General features: G+C 34.1%; 1 long non-coding RNA gene across 1 annotated transcript in view; it reads right to left on the bottom strand.

Moving 5' to 3' along the window:
* The window catches only part of LOC141498077 (uncharacterized), a 94,335-nt gene extending 76,022 nt beyond the window's left edge, over positions 1–18,313 (bottom strand). The window contains exon 1 of the long non-coding RNA XR_012471548.1: positions 18,181–18,313. This is a non-coding gene — a long non-coding RNA (uncharacterized LOC141498077). The remainder of the gene's footprint in view (positions 1–18,180) is intronic.
* Positions 18,314–23,238: the final 4,925 nt, after the last annotated feature.

The following is a 23,238-nucleotide window of genomic DNA, read 5'->3' as shown; positions in this document are numbered from 1 at the left end:
TTTTGATTGTCTGAGCTTTAATTCTGAAATATAGGGAGTAAAGACCTAAACTTTTTATGCTGGGCCTGAGATCTGATCCCTGGCTTGTTGTTGGCCAAGATACTGCCAGTGTAGCCCAGTTGCTCTTACAGAGGTTTGCTTCCTCCTTTATGTCCAGATTCTGTCTATGCTGTGGTTTGTTCTCAACCTAGTCCTATGTTTTGCCCCAGTGTTCCCAGGGTTCAGATCTTGTCTGAGATTTGGACTCTCCCTGCTGGCTTGCTATATAACTGCTGTGACCTATGCTGTTTACCTGTTGGAACCTTGAATGCATTGTGGCTAAAATCCTCCCACTGGCTTTCCCCCGCTTCAGCCTCCTTGGATTTTCCTTCCCCTTTTCCCCCCAAAGAGAAGACCTTCACTGAATATCCTCCACAATGTCTACTGTTGAAAACTTCTTTGGATCTTGTCTTTTCTTTTGGTGAGATCCCAGTTTTAATGTCTATGCAGAGGCTTCATTTAGCTTTGTGTAGGGAAAAGCTTCTGGAAAATGCTAGCTTCATCCTGCCATTTTGGGTTTGACCTGGAAGTCCTTTAGCACCATTTTCAATGGTAAAACATCAATATTTTGGATATTAAGGTATTTGAAAGTGTCTTGTATTTCAGTAGTCAGAATTTTATTTTCCAAGTCTTCTTTAGCTCTGAATTATGGGGGAGATCAGAGGTTATAACATTTGCAAAAAATAATTGCTTGGCCACATTTCCACAAGGATTACTCACTTGGATGGCTAACTGGGATGGAGTATGTTTGGGTAGGGATAAGAATACTGAAAAGTCAAAAATTCTAGCTAATATATTAAGGATTATCTTCTTACTACTGCCTCCTATTATGACTTTCAGTTTCCCCACAAATGTAGTTTTCAGATTTTTCAGAGACAGATCTGCTGGCATCTCTATAAAACATAGACAGGTAATAATTGGAAAGATTGCAATGTAGAATACAACAATTTTCTGCTTATATGAAATGCACAAATCTGCAACTATGCTCAAAGAGAAATAAAGCTGATCATGACCTTTGACTCAGCAATAGCAATACTAGGATAATATCCAAAAGAAATCATCAAAAATAGGAAAAATCTCACATGTTCCAAAATATTCATGGCAGCTCTTTTTGTAGTGGCAAAGAATTGGAAATTGAAGGTATACCCATCAATTAGGGAATGACTGAACAAGTTATAGTACATAAATATTAAGGAGTACTATTGTTCTATAAGAAATCATGAATGATTGGACTCTATAGAAGCATGGAAAGAATTAAAGGAACTGATGCTAAATGAAGGGAGTAGGACCAAGAGAATATTGTGCACATTAACAGCAATATTGCAAATTAATCAGTTTTAATGAAAGCAGCTTCTCTTCTCAGTTCATAGAGCTAGTTCATCCCTGGGAGACCTGTTACAGACAATGCTATCCCCATACAGAGGAAGAAAAACAATACAAAACAAAAAACAAACTACAGAATCTGAATGACCAGTATCTTCACTTTTTAAAAGAATTTCTCTTATGTTTTTCCTTCCTATCTTGTGGGTTTCTTTTTTTCCCCTTAGTCGTAGCTCCTTATACAGAAAATGACTATCGTGTTCATTAGACTGTTTGCTGCTGGGGGGGGGGGAAGGGAGAGTGGAAAGAAATTTTGTTACTTATAAATAAATGTAAATATGGAAAAAACAAAAGCAAAAATAAATTATTAAAAGTCAATTGAAAAAATCAAGAAATGCAAAGGGTAACAGAATATGACTAATCCAGCTGCAGGTAGAAAAACAGAGACATCTCAGTTAGAGGACTCTCCTAGTTCAATTTGTATTCATTGTTGAGCTTTAAACTTTGGCTCAAGAAATTAATTTGACAAGTATCAGCTGTGAGTCATCTGAAGAACTTCTGGAAGAATTGGTGAACTCCAGGCTCAATGGGGTTCTGCAATGTCCTGTGGCAGTCAAAAAACATAAATGCAATTTGAGTTGTATTCAAGAGAGGCAATCCCTTCAGGAAGAAGACCTGTTGATCCCTATCCTAGAGTTTTGCTTTAGTCTGGAATTTTGTGTTCAGTTCCAGTTGCCACATTTTAGACAAGACATTGATAAACTGGAGAAAGAGTAGGCAAGATGATGAAAGTCATTGGTTTGTCATTTGAATGTGGTTGAATATACTGGGAATATTTATCCTGGAGAGAACACCTTAGGGGAAAAGTGATAGCAATATACATATTACCTGCATATTCAAGAGGAATTAAATTTGTTCCCTGATTCAAAAGATAAAGATGGGAATAATATTTGGAATTGGGTTTTATCTTAAGAAAAATTACCTAATAATTAGAGTTTCCTCAAAACTAAATTGGATCCCTCAGGAGATTGTGGGTTCTCCCTACTCTTCAAGGAAAGACTAGATTACATGTTGGGAATGTTGCCAAGGATGCCCACACATACATATATATGTACATGCATACGTATATACTTATATTTTGTTTAGATATAATTTCAGCAAGTCTTTTCCTATTCTGATTTTTCATGAGTCTCTATTTCTTGCATGGAATGCTCTGTCTACTTTCATGGTGGAATTTACTCTCTCACAGTTTTCACTTAAAGGAATGAATGGAGAATTTATGAAGTTGCAAAACTCAGTACTCAAGTCACTGACAATGATACCCTGCCTTCTGTGGTCAAGGAAATAGCAATAAGATGAATTTTGCAAAAGTACTGTCAAGCCAGTTTGAATATAAAGCAAATATAATATAAGGTTAAAAGATTATAAAATGGGTAGAAATGTAAAATGAGATTTCTCTTAATTACCAGAAAATGATATTCTTTTAAAAAGATAATAGATAACTGCAGGGTTATATAAAATGACTTTAGTAAAGCAATTGTTTGCTTTTACCTAACTGAACTATCATTTTTGACCAACTTTTGCAATCAGTCAAAAATACCTATCTTGTCTTAATATGGATGTCAACTTTGGGAATTAACAAAACAGTTTCTCTATAGAATAATTATTTAATTCCTTGTTTAAGATTGCTTGTCATTACAGTTGATTTCATGATTAACTTCTATTCCCTATGCTGTGTCCTGTTTTCTGCTTTTATCCCATCATCCTTATCTTTTATGGGTTGGTCCATTTTTTACTGATCCATTAAACAAAGAGAATAGGCAATATGTTTCCTATTTTCGTGATCAGATTCTCCTGAATTTTCCAAATGACTTTAAGATTTAACTTCAAATTCTCATTGAAACATTAATGGAGTGCATATTGTAAGCATCACATCTTCCTCCCAATTTCTAGGATTATTTATCTGATTGTATTATAAGCCTTAATATAAATCTGTGCAGAGATATTCTATTTTAGTTGAGAAACTGATGCTGACAGTTTACTGCCAGATGACAAATGAATGCTGACATTTTATTCTTACATGTTTATAAATCAGTTTAAAGGTTGAGTCATTAATGTGGACAATCCAAAGGATCCATATGCATAAACAAAATATTCATTTTGGGCAAGTGTATATATTCAATATTATTCATAAAAGATAAAATGAAAATTTGAGGTATAGGGAAAAATACAAGCTTACTATATTAGTTTATATTTAAACTAAAAGCTAACTTATTGAATGATAGGTGATATGATCAAAATCAGAGTCAGCATCAGTTTTCATACCGATATTACCAGTTCTCAGCTCACATAAAAAAATACTTTTCTCTTGGATTATTTGAATAGTTTGCTAATAGCTACATCATCACTCCTAATCACACCAATTGATCAAAACTACCATTATGTCTTGGATGGAATAAAAAATGTAAAATCCTGTGCCAAAATTTATTAGATCATTTGCAGATTTTTCTTCCTTCTTTTGGTCAAACTCCTGGACAATGATCTGTCTAAGAAATCATTCCTATACCATCAAGGATACAAAGTCTGTATTTTGCATGTCAGAGTAGAGTTATTCAAAATCAATTTATTTTAAAAATTATGAAACTCAGAATCTTTGGTTCCCTTTCTTTCCAATGAATAATGAAGAACAGGATCATGGACTATTTTCTAAAATGCATTAGAGGAAGTTATAATGGAGTAGGTCTCAGATGTCCAAATAAGTAAAATAAGTCATCTAAAGTCAATCAGCATATAAATTGCACTTTACTCAAACTCAAGTTTTATTTCCTAGTCCAATGCTCTTCCTGCCACCATTCTGGAACTCCAAGTTGGAGGTATGGCATAAAGGACATTGAGAAGAATGTCACGTAATACAAGACCAGTCTATCCACTGACCATCTGGCACTGCTATTAGTTTGGTTGACTCTGTGGGGACAATTATTTCTAGACCTCTAGAAATAGATCTTCTGAGCAAAGTTTTAGGTCATAACTATAGCTAACTTTATATAGTATTTCTTAGGTGCCAAGCTCAACCTTAGGAGGCAGGTTCTATTTTTATCTCCATTCTACAGATGAGAAAATTGAGGCAAACAGACAAAACTTGTCCAGAATCACACAGCTACTAAGTATCTGAGACTAGATTTAAACTGAAGTCTTTCTCCATTGCACACCAGGTGCCCCAGAGATGTCCCTTTGGTGAATATTTTAGAGGACATTAGTTCAAGGACAGTTTGGAGGAGATTTTATAAATGTATATGATGAAAAAGATCAGATTTTAATAATAGAAGCCTACTGATATCCTGAAGCAAAGGTCTAATGTCATCCATCCTTGATATCAAAGCCAAAGAAACCCGACTCTACCTATCTTTCTATCCTCCTTAGATATTACTCTTCCTAACATGACCTGCAATCCAGTGAAATCAATCTCCTCTCTGTTCCTCACATATAAGAGTTCATCTCTTGTCTCTATGAATGTGTGCTGGCTATTTTCCATGAGTGTAATTCATTTTCTCTTTACCTTGGTTTCATAGAATCCTTTTCTCTCCCTTCAAGATACATATTGAATACCAAAGCTTCTACATAATACCTTGTCTAATTCTCTTAACTTATAATGCCCTCTCCTTCAAATTATTTTGTATTCATTTGTATTTGTTATTTTTTGCATTTCTTCTATATACGCATACACATACATACATAGTACAAGTGTGTATAGATGGATTAGTCAGATTAGATTGGATAGTTATTGATATATTTTCTTATCTTCCTTATTAGAATGTAACCTGTCTGTAGAGATTTTTAAAATTGTATTTAGAACCTATTACAGGGTCCAGCACATACTTAATAAATACTTGATAATTAATTGGGACCCTAATTTAGAAGAAAGCCTGTCAGGACTCTGACACAGTTTAGAAAGTACCAATATTATGATAAATGTTAACAATACATTTGTAAGGGCCATAGAATTATCATATAGCAATCAATCAATCAATCATAGACCATCTGAACAAGAAACTCTTAAAAAGACAATTATTCATTCAATTTTTTCTTTATTCAACATCAAAGTTAGTCTTCTTATGTGACTAAGCATTCAAGTTTCCTTTACTCAAACATCACATAGACTTTTGAATTTATTTTTAACTATAGAAATAAAATAAAATTTTGATATTCTAAGCAGCTAAAAGATATATACCTTGAAAAATTAGGAAAAATCTCAATATCGGGTAATTGCACAAGAAACTCTTCAGAAAAAATGAAAAAGAAAAATACTGGAGACCTTATAAAGGAAGAAAGAGAGGTTTCACCAGAATAAATTTCACCCAATATGAAATTATCTACATTTTGCAAATATCATACATAATGGGACTAATTTCCTAATGGGAATTGGGGCATAAGACCTTGCAGTAAATTGCATTCTGTAGAAAGTTCTCATCTGCAAAACCAGTCATACATGAGAAAGGCCTTTATCCTCAGATAATCTGCCAGACTCTAGGACTGAATTCACTGCAATTCCCTGAGAAATTGCATTTGTTAGTGGTAATCTTCCTAATGAGAGGACTGAAAATCTTTTAAGATCAATTTTCACTGTGAGACAAAATTTGATTTCTCTCTTTTCTATATTTTTCTTCTCAGGGTTCTTTGTTTTAATAAAAGGGATGGAGAGCTATCAGCAATCAAACTGAATAGATTTGATCTTTCTATCTATCACTAAGCAGGGACCCTGGAAATCCTAGGAATTTATTACTTTTTCTGAAAATTTATCTTTGTCTTTACTGTCAGTAATAGTTACTTGCTAATAAAATGATTTTGGTTCAGTTATTTTGTTTTGCAAACAAAAAACTAGAGGGTGGTATTAGAGGGATTCTTCCTCAAAGGAGAGTCTTTATAACTATAAAATAGATGTCTATTTAGTCTCTCTCTGACTTACATATTCCTAGTTTCATCTATCCTCATCACAGTTACCAAAGTGATTTTCCAAAGTCACTATAAGACTATAAAATAAAACTGAATACTGAGTAAATTGTAATGACCCGTTTTCTTCCCTGAAATCAGGTGATACTGAGAGATAAGGTCTTTCTTCAGAGAAAGGGGGGATTACAGGGATACAGTGCTGCATATGCTTTTCTTTTTTTAAACTTTCATATTATTTTACTTTATTTTTCCTGGTTACATGCAAAAACAAATTTTGACATTCACTTTTAAAACCTTGAGTTCTAAATTCGTTCCCTTCCTCCCACCCTAATCACTTCACTGAAAAAGCAAGTTATTTGAATAGGTCAAAAATGAGTAGTCATGAAAAACATTACCACAATAATGTTGTAAAAGTAAAATGACACCCCTCCCCCCAAAAAGAAACTTTAATAAAAACAAAGTAAAAAAATACTTCAATCTGTATTCAGAATTTCTTTGTGATGGATAGTATTCTTTATCATAAGTCTTTCAGAGTTCTTTTGGCTACAACATTGCTGAGAAAAGGTCTTTCAAAGCTGATTATTCTACCATTTCTGTTTCTTTGTATATAACACATTTCCTATGGCATCTGCTTATGTAAGATTTTTTTTTTACTGAGAACATCCTGTTCTTCATTTCTTTTAAAAGCATTTCATCTTAATCACACACCACAATTTGTTCAGTCATTCCTCAGCTGATGGGCATACCCTGAATTTCCAGTTCCTTGTCACCAGAGAATATCCATATATATACAAGTCCTTTTCCTTCTTGTTTTTCATGTCTTCTGGAATATAGACCTGGAATTGGCATAGCTAGGTCAAAGGGTAGGCATGGCTTTATAACCCTTTGGGCATAGTTCCAAGATGCTTTACAAAATTACTGAATTCTTTCACATTTCCATCAACAGAACATTAATGTCTCATTTTTCCTATACCCTCTTCAGCATTTGTCATTTTCTCAATCTGTTTTATTAGGCAATCTTTGTCAATAGTGAGTTAGGACATTTTTAAAAAATGATCTAAATAACATTGATAACCTCATCTGAAAACTGTCCATATCTTTTGATCACTTATCAATTGGAAATTTTTAAATTTGACTGTTTTCTAAGCTTGAGAAGTAAGATTTTTATTAGAGAAACTTGTTTCAATATTCCCCCCCACAATTGCTGTTGCTAACTGTATTTCCTTCCATCCTATTCTCCCACTACCATTTATTCTATTCTCTTTCACCTTTCACCCATTCTCTCCTCAGAACTGTTTTTCATCTGCCCACCCCCTTCCCACAATCTTCCTTCCCTTCTATCACCTATCCTCCATCCCATTTTCCTAACCCTTTCCTCTCCTACTTTCTAGGGTAAGATAGATTTTTAGATGCAATTGAGTGTGTATGTTATTCTTTCTCTGAGAATTCCAATGAGAATAAAGCTCACCTCCTCCCTCTCACCTCCCTCTTTCACTCTTTCATTCCACTGCAAAAGTTTTTTCTTTTCTCTTTTGTGTGAAATAGCTTAATCTAATCTACCTTCCTCTTTCCCTTTCTTCCATACATTCTTCTAATCTCTTAACTCCATCTTTTTATATATTATGCCTTCAAATTCAATTTCACTTGTGCCTTGTCTATTTTTGCTCATTCCAACTGTCCTAATAAATGAGAAAGTTCAATGTAGTTGTCAGTATCGTCTTCCCATGTAGGGATATAAGCAATTCAACATCATTAAGTCCCTTATGATTTACCTTTCCTCTTTACCTTTACATGCTTTACTTGAGTCTTATACTGAAGAACAGCTCTGGTTCAGCTCTGGTCTTTTCATCAGGAAAGTTTGAAAGTCCCCTATTTCATTGAATGTTCATCTTTTCCTCTGAAAAAAGTATGTTACCCAATTTTTCTGGGTAGTTGAGTCTTGGTTGTAATCCAAGCCCTTTGGCCTCCTGGAATATCATATTACAATCCCTATGGTCCCTTAATATAGAAGCTACTAAAACTTGCATTATCTTGAATGTGGCTCCATGATAATTGAACTGCTTCTTTTTGACTGCTTACAATATTTTCTCCTTGACTTGAGATCTCTGAAATTTGGCTTTAATATTCCTGGCAGCTTTCAGTTTGAGATCTTTTTCAAGAGGTGATTGGTAGATTCTTTCAAGTTCTATTTTACCTTCTTCTTCTAGAATATAAGGGCATTTTTCAAATGATATCTAGGGGGCAGCTAGGTGATACAGTGGATAGAGCACTGGCCCTGGAGTCAGGAGTACTTGAGTTCAAATCTGGACTCAGACACTTAATAATTACCTAGCTGTGTGGCCTTGGGCAAGCCACTTAATCCCATTGCTTTACAAAAAACTAAAAAAATGATATCTAGGCTCATTTTTGGTCATGGCTTTCAGGTAGTCTAATCATTTTAAAATAATCTCTTTTGGATCTGTTTTCCAGGTCTGTTGTTTTACCAATGAGATATTTCAAATTTTCTTCTAGTTTTTCATTCTTCTGGTTTATTTTATTGTTTCATCATCCCTCACAGTCATCAGATTTCCCTTGTGCAACTCTATATTTTAAGGAATTATTTTCTTTAGTAAATTTTTGTATCTTCTTTTCTATTTGACCAGTTCTGCTCTTGTAAGACATTCTTCTCCTCATTGATTTTTTGGACTTCTTTTCCCACTTGGCCAAGTCTGGTTTTTAAGATACTATTGTCTTCAAATTTTTTTTTGTATCTTCTTCACCAAGCTGCTGACTTGGTTTTCATGATTTTCCTTGCATCTCTCTTTTCCCTTCCCAATTTTCCCACTTCCTCTCTTACTTGGTTTTCAAATTTTTTTTTGATCTTTTCAATAATCTTAGCCCAATTCATATTTTTCATGGAGGTTTTGGATGTAGAAACTTTAACTTTGTTAACTTCTTCTGAATGTGTATTTTGAACTTTCATATGACCAGATTAACTGTCTGTAGTCAGGTTTTTTTCCCTGTTGCTTGCTCATTTACCCAGCTTATGACATGATTTTAATTCTTTGTTAAGGTAGAATTCTGCTTCCGGGGGGAAGATGCACTGTCCCAAGTTTTTTTTAATTAATTTTTATTAAAGATATTATTTGAGTTTTACAATTTCCCCCCCAATCTTACTTCCCTCCCCCCTGCCAAGGAAAGCAATCTGCCAGTCTTTACTTTGTTTCCATGTTGTACCTTGATCCAAATTGGGTGTGATGAGAGAGTAATCATACCCTTAGAGAAGAGACAAGAATTCTAAGAGGTAACAAGATCAGACAATAAGATATCTGTTTTTTCTAAATTAAAGGGAATAGTCCTTGAACTTTATTCAAACTCCACAGCTCCTTAACTAGATACAGATGGCACTCTCCTTTGCAGACAGCCCAAGTCCTTCAAGGTTGACCATCACTCCCATGTTGCTGTTAGGGTATAAAGTGTTTTTCTGGTTCTGTTCATCTCACTCAGCATCAGTTCATGCAAATCCCTCCAGGCTTCCCTGAAATTCCGTCCCTCCTGGTTTCTAATAGGACAATAATATTCCATGACATTATATATTGACATTATATATATATATATATATATATATATATATATATATATATACATACATATATATATATATATATGTATGTATATATACCACAGTTTTCTAAGCCATTCCCCAATTGAAGGACATTTACTGAATTTCCAATTCTTTGCCATCACAAACAGGGCTGCTATAAATATTTTTGTATAAGTAATTTTTTACCCTTTTTCTTCATCTCTTCAGGATATAGAATCAGTAGTGGTACTGCTGGGTCAAAGGGTATGCACATTTTTGTTGCCCTTTGGGTATAGTTCCAAATAGCTCTCCAGAAAGGTTGGATGAGTTCACAGCTCTACCAACAGTGTAATAGTGTCCCAGATTTCCCACAACCCTTCCAACAATGATTATTATCCTTTCTGGTCATATCTGCCAATCTGAGAGGTTTGAGGTGGTACCTCAGAGAAGCTTTAATTTGCATTTCTCTAATAATTAATGATTTAGAGCACTTTTTCATATGGCTATGGATTGCTTTGATCTCCTCATCTGTAAATTGCCTTTGCATATCCTTTGACCATTTGTCAATTGGGGAATGGCTTTTTGTTTTAAAAATATGACTCAGTTCTCTGTATATTTTAGAAATGAGTCCTTTGTCAGAATCATTACTTGTAAAGATTGTTTCCCAATTTACTACATTTCTTTTGATCTTGGTTACAGTGCTTTTATCTGTGCAAAAGCTTTTTAATTTAATGTAATCGAAATCATCTAATTGGTTTTTGGTGATGTTCTCCAACTCTTCCTTAGTCATAAACTGCTCCCCTTTCCATAGATCTGACAGGTAAACTAGTCCTTGATCTTCTAATTTGCTTATAGTATTGTTTTTTATGTCTAAATCCTGTAACCATTTGGATCTTATCTTGGTAAAGGGTGTTAGGTGTTGGTCTAATCTAAGTTTCTTCCATACTAACTTCCAATTAACCCAGCAGTTTTTATCAAAGAGGGAGTTTTTATCCCAATGGCTGGACTCTTTGGGTATATCAAACAGCAGATTACTATAATCATCTCCTGCTTTTACACCTAGTCTATTCCACTGGTCGACCACTCTATTTCTTAGCCAATACCAAACAGTTTTGATGACTGATGCTTTATAATATAATTTTAGATTAGGTAGGGCTAAGCCACCTTCTTTTTGCACTTTTTTTTCATTAAGCTCCTGGCAATTCTTGACTTTTTATTTCTCCATATGAATTTACTTACAATTTTTTTCTAACTCATTAAAGTAATTTTTTGGAATTTTGATTGGTAGGGCGCTAAACAGATAGTTTAGTTTTGGTAGAATTGTCATTGTTATTATATTTGCTCTACCTATCCATGAGCAGTGGATATTTGCCCAGTTATTTAAATCGATTTAATTTGTGTGAGAAGTGTTTTATGATTGTTTTCAAAAAGATTCTGAGTCTGTCTTGGCAAATAGACTCCCAAGTATTTTATATTGTCTGAGGTTACTTTGAATTGGATTTCTCTTTCTAGCTCTTCCTGCTTTATCTTGCTAGACATATATAGAAAAGTTGAGGATTTATGAGGGTTTATTTTATAACCTGCAACTTTGCTAAAATTGCTAATTGTTTCCAGTAGTTTTTTGGATGATTTCTTGGGATTCTCTAGGTAGACCATCATGTCATCTACAGAGTGAGAGTTTTGTCTCTTCCTTCCCAATTCTAATTCCTTCAATTTCTTTTTTCTTCTCTAATTGCTGATGCTAACATTTCTAATACAATATTGAATAGTAGTGGTGATAATGGGCACCCTTGTTTCACCCTTGATCTTATTGGGAATGACTCTAGCCTCTCCCCATTGAATATAATGCTTGTTGATGGTTTCAGATAGATACTGCTAATTATTTTAAGGAACAGTCTATTTATTCTACACTCTCTAGTGTTTTTTAATAGGAATGGATGCTGTATTTTGTCAAAAGCTTTTACAGCATCTATTGATATGATCATATGGTTTCTGATAGATTTGTTGTTGATATAATTGAGCATACTAACAGTTTTCCTAATATTGAACCAACCCTGCATTCCTAGGATAAATCCTACTTGATCATAATGTATTATGCTGGTGATAACTTGTAATCATTTTGCTAAGATTTTATTTAAGATTTTTGCATCTATATTCATCAGGGAAATATGTCTATAATTTTCTTTCTCTGTTTTAACTCTTCCTGGTTTAGGTAACAGCACCATATTGGTTTCATAGACAGAGTTAGGCAGAGTTCCATCTTTCCCTATTTTTCCAAAGAGTTTATATAGAATTGGAACCAATTGTTCCTTAAATGTTTGGTAGAATTCACTTGTGAATCCATCAGGCCCTGGAGATTTTGTTTTAGGGAGTTCAATGATGGCTTGTTGAATTTCTTTTTCTGAGATAGGGTTGTTTAGGTATTTAATCTCTTCTTCATTTAACCTGGGCAACTTGTATTTTTGTAAATATTCATCCATTTCACTTAGATTATCAAATTTATTGGCATAGAGTTGGGCAAAATAATTTTGAATTATTACTTTAATTTCCTCCTCATTGGTGGTGAGTTCACCTGTTTCATTCATGATACTAGAATTTTGTTTTCTTCTTTTTTTTAATCAAAGTGACCAGAGATTTATCAATTTTATTGCTTTTTTCATAATACCAACTTTTGGTTTTATTTATTAATTCAATAGTTTTTTTGCTTTTCATTTTATTAATTTCTCCTTTAATTTTTAGAATTTCTAATTTGGTATTTAATTGGGGATTTTTGCTTTGTTCTCTCTCTAATTTTTTAGTTGCATGTTTAGTTCATTGATTTCCTCTTTCTCCAATTTATTCATGTAAGCATTTAGAGTTATAATATATCCCCTGAGAATTGCTTTGAATGAATCCCATAGGTTTTTGTATGTTGTTTCATTATTATCATTATCTAGGATAAAATGGTTAATTCTTTCTATAATTTGTTTTTTGTCTACTTATTTTTTAAAATGAGCTTATTCAGTTTCCAATTTGTTCTGGGTCTATATCTCCTTGGCCCAATATTGCATATGACTTTTATTGCATTGTGATCTGACAAAGATGTATTCACTATTTCTGCCTTTCTGCAGTTGATCATTAGGTTTTTATGTCCTATTAGAAAGTCAATTTTTGTATAAGTTTGTCTCAAGTTTTTGAGGGTTTTTGCAGCTTTTTTCAGAGATATGTCTAGGGACCTGCAAGTTTTCAATTCTCCCAGGGTCTTAAGAAAGATTATGACTACTCTATCACCTGTTCTCTAGTCTGTGGGTGACCACAAACACTCATACTCCTCTGCCCTGGTACTATGAGGAAAGTCCCTTTCCACTATGGCAGTAAAGCTCACCTTTCTGATAGGATTTGAGTATGGGGGTTCTGCCTCAGAGATAGCACAGAGACTGCTGTAATCTTCTTCTGATACCTTTAATGTCTTTTTTTGCAAGGCAAATGGAGTTAAGTGACTTGCCCAAGGCCACACAGCTAGGTAATTATTAAGTGTCTGAAGCCGGATTTGAACTCAGGTACTCCTGACTCTAGGGCTGGTGCTCTATCCAATGCACCACCTAGCTGCCCCTGATACCTTTAATATCAGTGGACTAAGAGCTCTGGAAGCAGCTACTGCTGATTCAGTGGCTCTGTAAGCTTGTTCTTATTCAGCTGGGGTCTGGTCTGCACCACTGAAACCTGTGCCGGACTATGCTCCAATCTCATTCTAATGCTGCCTACTTTTCTGCAGTTGATCTTGGCAATCCCTGGACTGAGAGATGTGGAAACTGTCACTTTTGCCACCCAGTCACCCAGCTGTGTGTTCCTGGTTGCTTGGGGTTGATTGCCTAAGGGGGAATGTTTCTTTTGTGCAGCAGACCTTTCTGACTGATCTTCCAAATTGTCTTGACTTGGAAGATTATTTCACTCAGTCTTTTTGTGGGTTCTGACACTTTAGAATTTGGTTAGTCATTATTTAAAAGTTTTTGGAGTAATTTGCAGGAGAACTCAGGTGAGTCCCTGACTTTACATTGCCATCTTGTCTTTCCCTCTGCATATACTTTTTAAAAAAATATTTATTTCCATCCATTTTCACATGTATATTTTTAAGTTACAAAATTTCCTTCCACTCTCCCTTCCCACCCTCCTTCCCTCAGTGGTAAACAGTCAGGTTAGAATTGTATATACATATTTTTGATAAACATGTTTAATGATTAGTTATTTTTGGTATGAGGAATTAGGATTAAGGGAAAGAGATATTTAAGAGAAAATTTTTATAAAGTATTCATCAGATTCTGAGGGTTGTTTTGTGTGTGTGTGTGTGTGTGTGTGTGTGTGTGTGTGTGTGTTATGTTTTGTTTTTTCTTCCTCTGGATGGGGATAACATTGTCCATATCCAGTCTAATACAGCTGTCCTAGCTCTCCGAACTGCTGAGAGGAGATACTTCCAGCTAGGTTGTTCATCTCACAATGTTGTTTTCTTAGTTCTGCTCCCTTCACTCATCATCAGATCCTGTAACTCATTCCATGCTTCTCTAGAATCCAACCATTCATGGTTTCTTATAGAACAATAGTTCTTATAGAACAATACTCCTCCATAGTATTCTTGTACCAAAATGTGTTTAGCCATTCCTCAATTGATGAGCATCCCCTCAATTTCCAATTTTTTGTCCCTACAAAAAGTTGCTAAGAATACTTTGGAACATTAGGACTTTTCCCTTTTTTATGGATATAGACCTTCCGGATATAGATAGAATTGGAATCACTGGATCAAAAGGTATGAACAGTTTTATTGTTCTTTGGTCATAGTTCTATATTGTTCTCCAGAAAGGTTGAATCCATTCACAACTTCATCAGCAATGCATCAATGTCCCAGACCTCCCACAACCTCTCCAACATTGATCACTTTCCCTTTTTCTCATTTTAGCCAATCTGGTAGGTGTGAGGTGATACCACACTGTTGTTTTAATTTGCATTTCTCTAATCTATAATGATTTGGAGCATTTTTTCATATGATTATAGCTTTAATTTCTTTATTTGAAAACTTTCTGTTCATATCCTTTGGCCATTTTATCAATTGAGGAATGAATGACTTGTAACCTCATCTCTGCATATACTTTCTTTTTTTTTCTCTTTTTTTCAGGTTTTTTTTTTTTTTTGCAAGGCAATGGGGTTAAGTGGTTTGCCTGAGGCCACGCGGCTAGGTAATTATTAAGTGTCTGAGACCGGATTTGAACCCAGGTACTCCTGACTCCAGGGCCAGTGCTTTATCCACTACGCCACCTAGCCGCCCCCTCTGCATATACTTTCAAAGGAATTCAGTTTTTTCTTCCCTCCTTCATTTTTCTTCCTTCCTCCCTCCCTCCCTCTCTTCCTTTACTTTCTTCCTTTTCCTTCCTTCCTATTTTATTTCTCTTTCTTTCCTTTCTTTCCTTCCTTCCTTTGTTCCTTCCTTCGTTCCTTCATTTCTTTCTTCCTTCCTTTCTTTCTTTCTTTCTTTCTTTCTTTCTTTCTTTCTTTCTTTCTTTCTTTCTTTCTCCCTCTCTCTCTCTCTCTCCATATGTGTGTGTGTGTGTGTGTGTATTGAGAGAAGAGAAGACACAAAGGAAGTGGTCAAAAATTATATCCAGAAATTTCTATAATGTAAAAAAACCATATTTATGGATAAGAGACAATATTCTTACAATGTCTGTATCATCTGAGGCACTTAAATTAATGAAAGATTGAAGATATCCATAACAATAATTTGTAGCTTTTTTGTTGTATGGGATTCAGTTGCATATGGTAGTAGAATTTAATAACAAGTGTTAATATTTTTAAAGTACGAGAATATTCTGCAAGCAAATGTGAAAAATAATTGACCAATATTGGTAGTTGGCAGCTGCCCTTAGGACAATCATGTGGTTATTAATGTTATATTTTATTGGTTCCATCATTTATTCAATAGCCATGTGCAAGCCACTGTACTAGGTTGTATAGGGAATAAAATTCAAATGAGACATGATCTCTTTCTATATGAAATATACAATCTAATAGGGGTTATATCATATAGATGCGCAAAATGAAAATATTAGGTAAGAGATTCAGGAAGTTCTCTGAAAGATTCAGAGAATGAATAATTTCTGGAATGTTTTATATGAAAGATATGCCAGGAAGTAGAGAATTATTAAGATTATAATGGACTTTAGACTGGAGATGCACTTCCTTTATGTGGGTTTGAACTATTTTGAGCCACAACCATCTAGAATTTATCTTTCATTGGGATCTAATTAGAAATTTACCTTACTATTAGTTATAAATATTATTTTACTAAGCAAATTAATAGTTTAAACAGAACAACAGAATAATTACATTAGAAAGGGAAAAACTATTTTCATATAATTTAGAAGCATTCATTTACTCATGAACAATTAATATACTAATTATAGATCTTCATAATCTGTTCATTAAAGGATGTTCCCCTATGAGGTGCTAACAGGACATTTGGTATTGAAACTCTAAGTAATGGGACATCATGAAGCTGTAACTCTTTAAATATAATTGATAGATTTTTCTCAAATTCTAAGTAGCTATTGACTGCATCTATGAAAAAGTAATGAAGTTTTTTTGCTCCTTTCTAACAATGTGATAGCGTTTTTGAATATGGACACCTTGTTTACCTTTTGTGAGATGTTTCATTTTGAAGTAGACATCATTTCAAAGAAATCTCAAACACTTTGGTGGCAATTGATTGAAAACAAAAAAAATTCTTATTTATCTCATTAATGGAAACATGCTCTTAGAGATATCTTCCCAAGTTACTTATGGAATCAAAGCTGTCTGTGATTAAAAATTCATTTAAATTATTAGTCAATTATTAGTTAGTTAATAAATTAATAGTTCTTATAATATAGTAATAAATTAAATAAATGATTAAATTAATTAGTTAAATGAACTAAAAGTTCATCTAAATTATTAGCAAATTATAGTTCATGAATTTAATCAGAGACTGGATCAGTTTCAATGTGCAGAAACTCTTTAGATACCAATTTAGTCATGTGGGAGAGAACTAAAGATACATCACTTCCAGTTATGGCAAAGAATTGGAAATTGAGAAGATGCCCATCAATTTGGGAATGTTGAACAAGTTATGTATGGTATAGGAATATTATGGAATACTATTGTTCTATAAGAAATCATAAGTGGTAGAACTCTAGAGAAGTATGGAATTAATTGCAGGATCTGATGCTGAGTGAAAGGAGAACCAAAAGAACATTCTACACGCGAACAACAACATTGTGATCAACCTTAATGAATGCAGCTCCTCCCAGCAGTTCAGAGAGCTAGGACAATCCTATTAACTTGGCTATGGACAATGCTATCCTCATCCAGAGGAAGGAAAACAAAATAAAACAAAGAAAAAAACCCTTCAGAATCTGATGAATACTATATTCACTTTTTAAAAAAATCAACTCTTATGCATTTCTTCCCTTAATCCTAATTCCTCATACCAAAAATGACTAATCTGTAAATATGTTTAACACAAATTTATAAGTACAATATTAACCTGACTGTTTGCCACTTAGGGGAAGGAAGGATGGAAGGAAATTTTGTAACTTAAAAATATGATCATGCATATGGATGAATGTTGAAAAAAATAACATATTTGGAAAAATAAAATACCAATTAACAAAAGATACATTGCTTCCTTGTCAATTTACAATATGATGCAGTAGTAGAAAGTTTTATATGTTTTCCTATCAAAAAGCCAAAGGAGGTTAAAATTCTGATCTCTACCATTTACTTTCAGTTAGTCATTTCCTCTCTTTAAGATTTAGTTTTCTCATCTGTAATTTAGAAGGTTTGGAGCAGATGACATGTATGAGTCCTCTCAGCTCAAATTTTATGAATCTACCTTTAGTGGCCTTATAATATGTCAATCATTCTATTTAATTTGTTTTATGTTTCATTGTAGTTTTAGCAACAGTGTTAGGAATTTGTGAAAGTTGTTAACAGTTGAACCCCCATAATACTTTTTAATCTCGTCCTTTATATTTTTTATTTAGATGTGTTGTTAACAGTAACAACAATGATGATGATGATAAGAATAACAGAAAAGAAATGAATGAAACTACTACTTCTGCTACTACTTCTCTGAAAAATAAGAAAGTGTCAAAGCTGCATTGGAGACATATTAAATATTAAACAATTATTCTAGTGTAGTAACTTATACCAAGATAATTATTATCAGAACACATAAAAGACAAAAATAATTATATTTGGAGGGAGGGGATATGGAGTTAAGATGACAGAGAAAAGGCAGGACTCACCTGATAACTCCTTTAAATAATGACTAAGAATTCTAGAATGGCAGAATTCACAAAAAGACTGAGTGAAACAATTTTCCAGCCCAGGACAACTTGGAAGAGCAGTGGAAAGGGTATGTTGTAGCATGATGAGAGAGGAGTGCAGTGCAGGTTATGCCAGAAAGAACTGGCCCCAGCAATCCAGAAATAGGAAGCAGGGTGACTGGGTGGTGGCAATCTCTAGACCTCTCAGCCAAGAGATTGCCAAGGACAACTTGGAAGGTCAGCAGGAAAAATCTGCTGCTCTGGGATGAGAGTAGAGGACAGTCCAGTGCAGTCAGGACACCAGCTGACTAGCAACAGATTTTGGGAGCCACTGAAACAACAGCAGTAGCTGCTTCCAGAGTTTTCAGTTCACTGATAGTAAGGGATCAGAAGGAGATTTCAGGGTTTTCTTTGTTGTGACTGAGGCAAGACTGTTGTTTTGCACATACAGTGATCTGGGTCACAGTCTCAGGAAGAAGGGTAGCATAACAGGGCTTGTTGCCCAGGGGAATGGGAGATCCTCCTCTCAACTCCAGGGCAGAAAGAAGTGCTTGCGATCACCCACAGACCAGAGTACAGGTCAGGGCAGTAGTAGTAAAAACCTTTTCTTAGACTTTTGGGGTAAAGCCAAGGTGGTGGTAGTATGAAAGTAATATGCTCCCAGAGCTTTTCCTTACCAAAGATAAATGAAGCCTGTACTTTGACATTCACACTACAGAGCCCACTAAGAAAAAAAGAAGATTCAAAGAAGTTTTCAATAGTAGCCATCATGGAGGATCTTCTGTGAAGATTTGCCTCTTTTGGGGAAAAGGAGAAATAAAGTCCAGGAGGTGGGAGAGTGGGAAAGCCAGTAGGCGGCTCTTAGCTACAGGGCAATCCAGGTCCTGACAGTTTACCAACAGCAGAGATACCAGCAGCTAGAAAAACCTCTTCTTAGACCATACAATCTTGAAAGAATTGAAAGCTTACAGGTCTCTCAAAGTATCTCACAAAACATCTGCCCAAAAAACCTCAAAAGCTTAGGACAATATTCCCTCCATCCTGGAAGTAGAGATCTGCCTTAACAGAGAGTTAAAGTCACGTTATGGTCTGGAGAAATGAGCAAACAACAGAAGAAGAACAATCTGATCATAGACAGTTACTATGGTGATAAGGAAGATCAAAATTCACACTCAGGAGAAGATACCAAATTCAAAATTTCTACATCCAAAACATCCAAGGAAAATATGAACTGGTCTCAGGACATGGAGGAGTTTTAAAAGGTTTTGAAAATCAAATATGGGAGACAGGGAAAATTGGGATGAGAAATGAGAATGATGCATGAAAGTCATGAAAACTGAGTCAGCAGCTTGGTGAAGGAGGTTCAAAAAATATTGAAGAAAATAACATCTAAAAAGCCAACTGGAAAAAAGTTGATCAAAAAACCAATGATAAGAATGTCTTAAAAAGCAGAATTAATCAAATGGAAAAGGAGATAGAAAAACTCACCAATGAAAATAATTCCTTGAAATATAGAATTGTTCAAGGGGAATCTGATAACTTTATGAGAAATGGAGAAAAAAAAATATAACAAAAACAATGAAAAACTAGAAGAAAATTTGAAATATGTCATTGGAAAAATAATTGACCTGGAAAATAAATCCAGAAGAGATCACTTAAAAATTATTGGACTATCTGAAAGCCATGATCAAAAAAAGGCTGAGACAGAAACTAGGCATAGCCCAATATCTCACACCCTAAACTAGGATGAGGTCAAAATGGGTGCAGGATTTAGACATGAAAGGTAATATTATAAGCCAAATTAATGAACAAGGAATAGTTTACATGTTAAATCTATGGAAAAGGAAGCATTTTATGTCCAAAGAAGAGAAGAGAACATTATAAAAAACAAACTGGATAATTTTGATTACATTAAATTAAAAAGGTTTTACACAAATAAAACCACAGCAACTAAGATTTAAAGAAATTTAGTAAGTTGGGAAACAATTTTTACATGGTGTTCCTGACAAAACACTCATTTCTAAGATATATAGAGAACTGAGTCAAATTTATAAAAAGACAAATCATTCCCACTTGATAAATGGTCAAAGGATATGGGAAGGCAATTCTCAGATAAAGAAATAAAATCTATCTAAAGTCATATGAAAAATTGCTCTAAAGCATTATTGATTAGAGAAATTCGATTTAAAACATCTCTGAGGTACCACCTGGTTCCTCTCAGATTAATCAATATTGCTATAAAGGAAAATAATCACTCTTGGAGGGGATGAGGGAAAACTGGGACACCAATGCATTGTTGGTGGAGTTGTGAAATAATTAAACCTTTATGGAGAGAAATTTGGAATTATGCTCAAAGGGCAATAAAATGTGCATATTCTTTGATCCAGCAATACCATTACTGGAGCTATATCCTGAAAAGATCATGAAAAAAGTTAAAAATCCCACAAGTACAAAGGTATTCATAGTAGCTCTTTTTGTAGCGGCAAAGAATTGTAAATTGAGGGGATGCTCATCAATTGGAGAATAACTGAACGATTGTGGAATATGTATGGGATGGAACATTATTGTTTTTTTTTTAAGAAATCATGAAGTACAAGATTTCAGGAAGACCTAGAAAGATTTGCATGAATTGATGCTGAATGAAATGAGCAGAACCAGAAGAACATTTTCCACCTTAACAACAGCATGGAGTCATGATCAACTATGAAGGACTTGTTCATTTCAACAGTTCAGTAATCAACAATTTTAAGGGACTTGTGATAGAAAATACCATCCATATTCAGACAAGGAATTTGGGTGTTTAAATGAAGATCAAAGCTTATTATCTTCAGTTATTAAAAATTATCCTAAGTATTATGTCATTTTTCTCTCTCTAACATTTACTTTCTTCCATTTGTATCTAATTCTTCTCTCACAATATGTTTAATATCAATCCATGTTTAGCAGGTTATAAATTTAGAGTTTATATCAGAATGCTTTCTGTCAAGGGGAGGGGAGAGGAAAAAAAACATAAAACTCAAAACCTTGCAAAAAATGATTAGTAAAAACTAGTGGTACATGTAGTTGGATAAACAAATAAATAAACTATTTAAATGTAAAAAAAGACTTGGACATCATCTTTCAAGAATTTATCAGGGAAAACTGTCCTAATATTATAAAAGCAGAGTGGTAAAATAAAGATTGAAGGAATGCACTGATCACTATCTGAAAGAGATCTCAAAATGAAAACTTCCAGGAATATTATAATCAAATTTCAGAGCTCCCAAGTTAAAGAGAAAAATATTGCAAGCAACCTGAAAGAAGTAATTCAATCATTGTGGAACCATAGTCAGAATGACACAAGATTTAGCAGCATCTACATTAAAGAACCATAGGGATTGGAATATGATATTCTAGAAGGCATAAGAGCTTGGATTACAACCAAAAATCAACTGCTTAGCAAAATTGAACATACTCTTTCAGGGAAAAAATGGATTTTTAATGAAACAGGGAACTTCCAAACTTTTCTGATGAAAAAATCAGGGCTGAACAGAAAATTCTTTTATTTAAATAGTGGAACATTAAAAGGTAAACAGGAAAGGTAAATGTTGATGTTGAACTACTTATATTCATACATGGGAAGATGATAGACAACTCACATGAATGTTCTCATTAATTAGGGCCGATAGAATGACAAGGCACAAGTGTGAGTTGAATTTTAAGGTATAATATATTAAAAATGGAATTAAGAGATGAGAGAGGAAAGTACTGGCAGAAAGGGAAAGAGGGAGATATAATGGATTAAGCTATTTCACAAAAAAGAGACAAGAAAATTTTTGCAGTAGAGTAGAAGAGGAGGGGAGTGAGAGGGAGTGAGTGAACTTTACTCTCATTGCAATTGGCTTAGAGAGTGAATAACATGCACTTATTACCCTAGAGGAAAGTAGTAGGGGAAGGGAATGGGAGAAAGGAAGGGTAGGTGATAAAAAGGAGGGAAAATTCTGGGAGGGGGTGATCAAATGCAAAATGCTTTTGAGGAGGGACAGGGTGAAAGGAGAGAAAGAATAGAAAAATGGGGGGGAATAGGATGGCAAGAAATATAGTTATCATTATGGGAAAAGTATTGAAGCATGTTTCTCTGATAAAGACCTTTATTTTCAAACATAGAAAACTGAATCAAATGTATAAAATAACAAGGGTCATTACCTAATACTAAACGAGTAAAATTTCTGAACAGTTTTCAGATGAGGTTATCAATGCTATCTATGATCACATTAAAAAAAATCTTAATTCTCTGTTGATTGGAGAAATGCAAATTAAAGCAATTCTGATTAACTGCCTTATACCTATTGGATTGGCTAATAAGACAGAAAGAGAAAATGATGAATATTGCAGGGGATATAGGGAAAATGAGACCTTAATGCACTTTAATATTAGAGGAGTTGTGAAATGATTCAACAACAATTTGGAACTACACCCAAAGGGCTACAAATCCATCCCTATCCTTTGACTGAGCAATACTGCTAGGTGGATATTCCAGAAAATGGTGAAAAATGGGAAGGAAAAGCACCTGTATGTATAAAGATATTTATAGCAACTTTTTTCTTGTGGCAAGGAGCTGAAAATTGAAAGGGTATGCATCATTTAGGGTATGACTGAACAAATTGTGGTATATGATTATGATGGAATGCTATTCTGTTATAAGAAATGATGAGAAGAATGCTCTCAGTAATATCTGGAAAGATTTACATGAGCAGATGAAATGGGAATGTACTATATACAAAGTAACAATGTTGTAGGATGATCAGTTGTGAATGATCTACCCTTTCTCAGCAATGCTATGACCCAAGATGACTTTGAAGGATTTATGATAAAGAATACTATCCATCCCAGAGACAGAGCTGATGGTATCTAAATACAGATTGAAGCATACTATTTTTTAAACTTATTTTTCTTGAGGTTTCTTTTTTTCAGGGAGGAAAGAGGCCTATGTTTATTTTCATAACATGAATTTATAGAAATGTTTCACATGACTACACATTCTTAACCTATATCAAA

This window comes from Macrotis lagotis, chromosome X (assembly GCF_037893015.1).
Source record: "Macrotis lagotis isolate mMagLag1 chromosome X, bilby.v1.9.chrom.fasta, whole genome shotgun sequence".
Lineage (NCBI taxonomy): Eukaryota > Metazoa > Chordata > Mammalia > Peramelemorphia > Peramelidae > Macrotis > Macrotis lagotis.
This window is presented reverse-complemented; position numbering and strand designations above follow the sequence as displayed.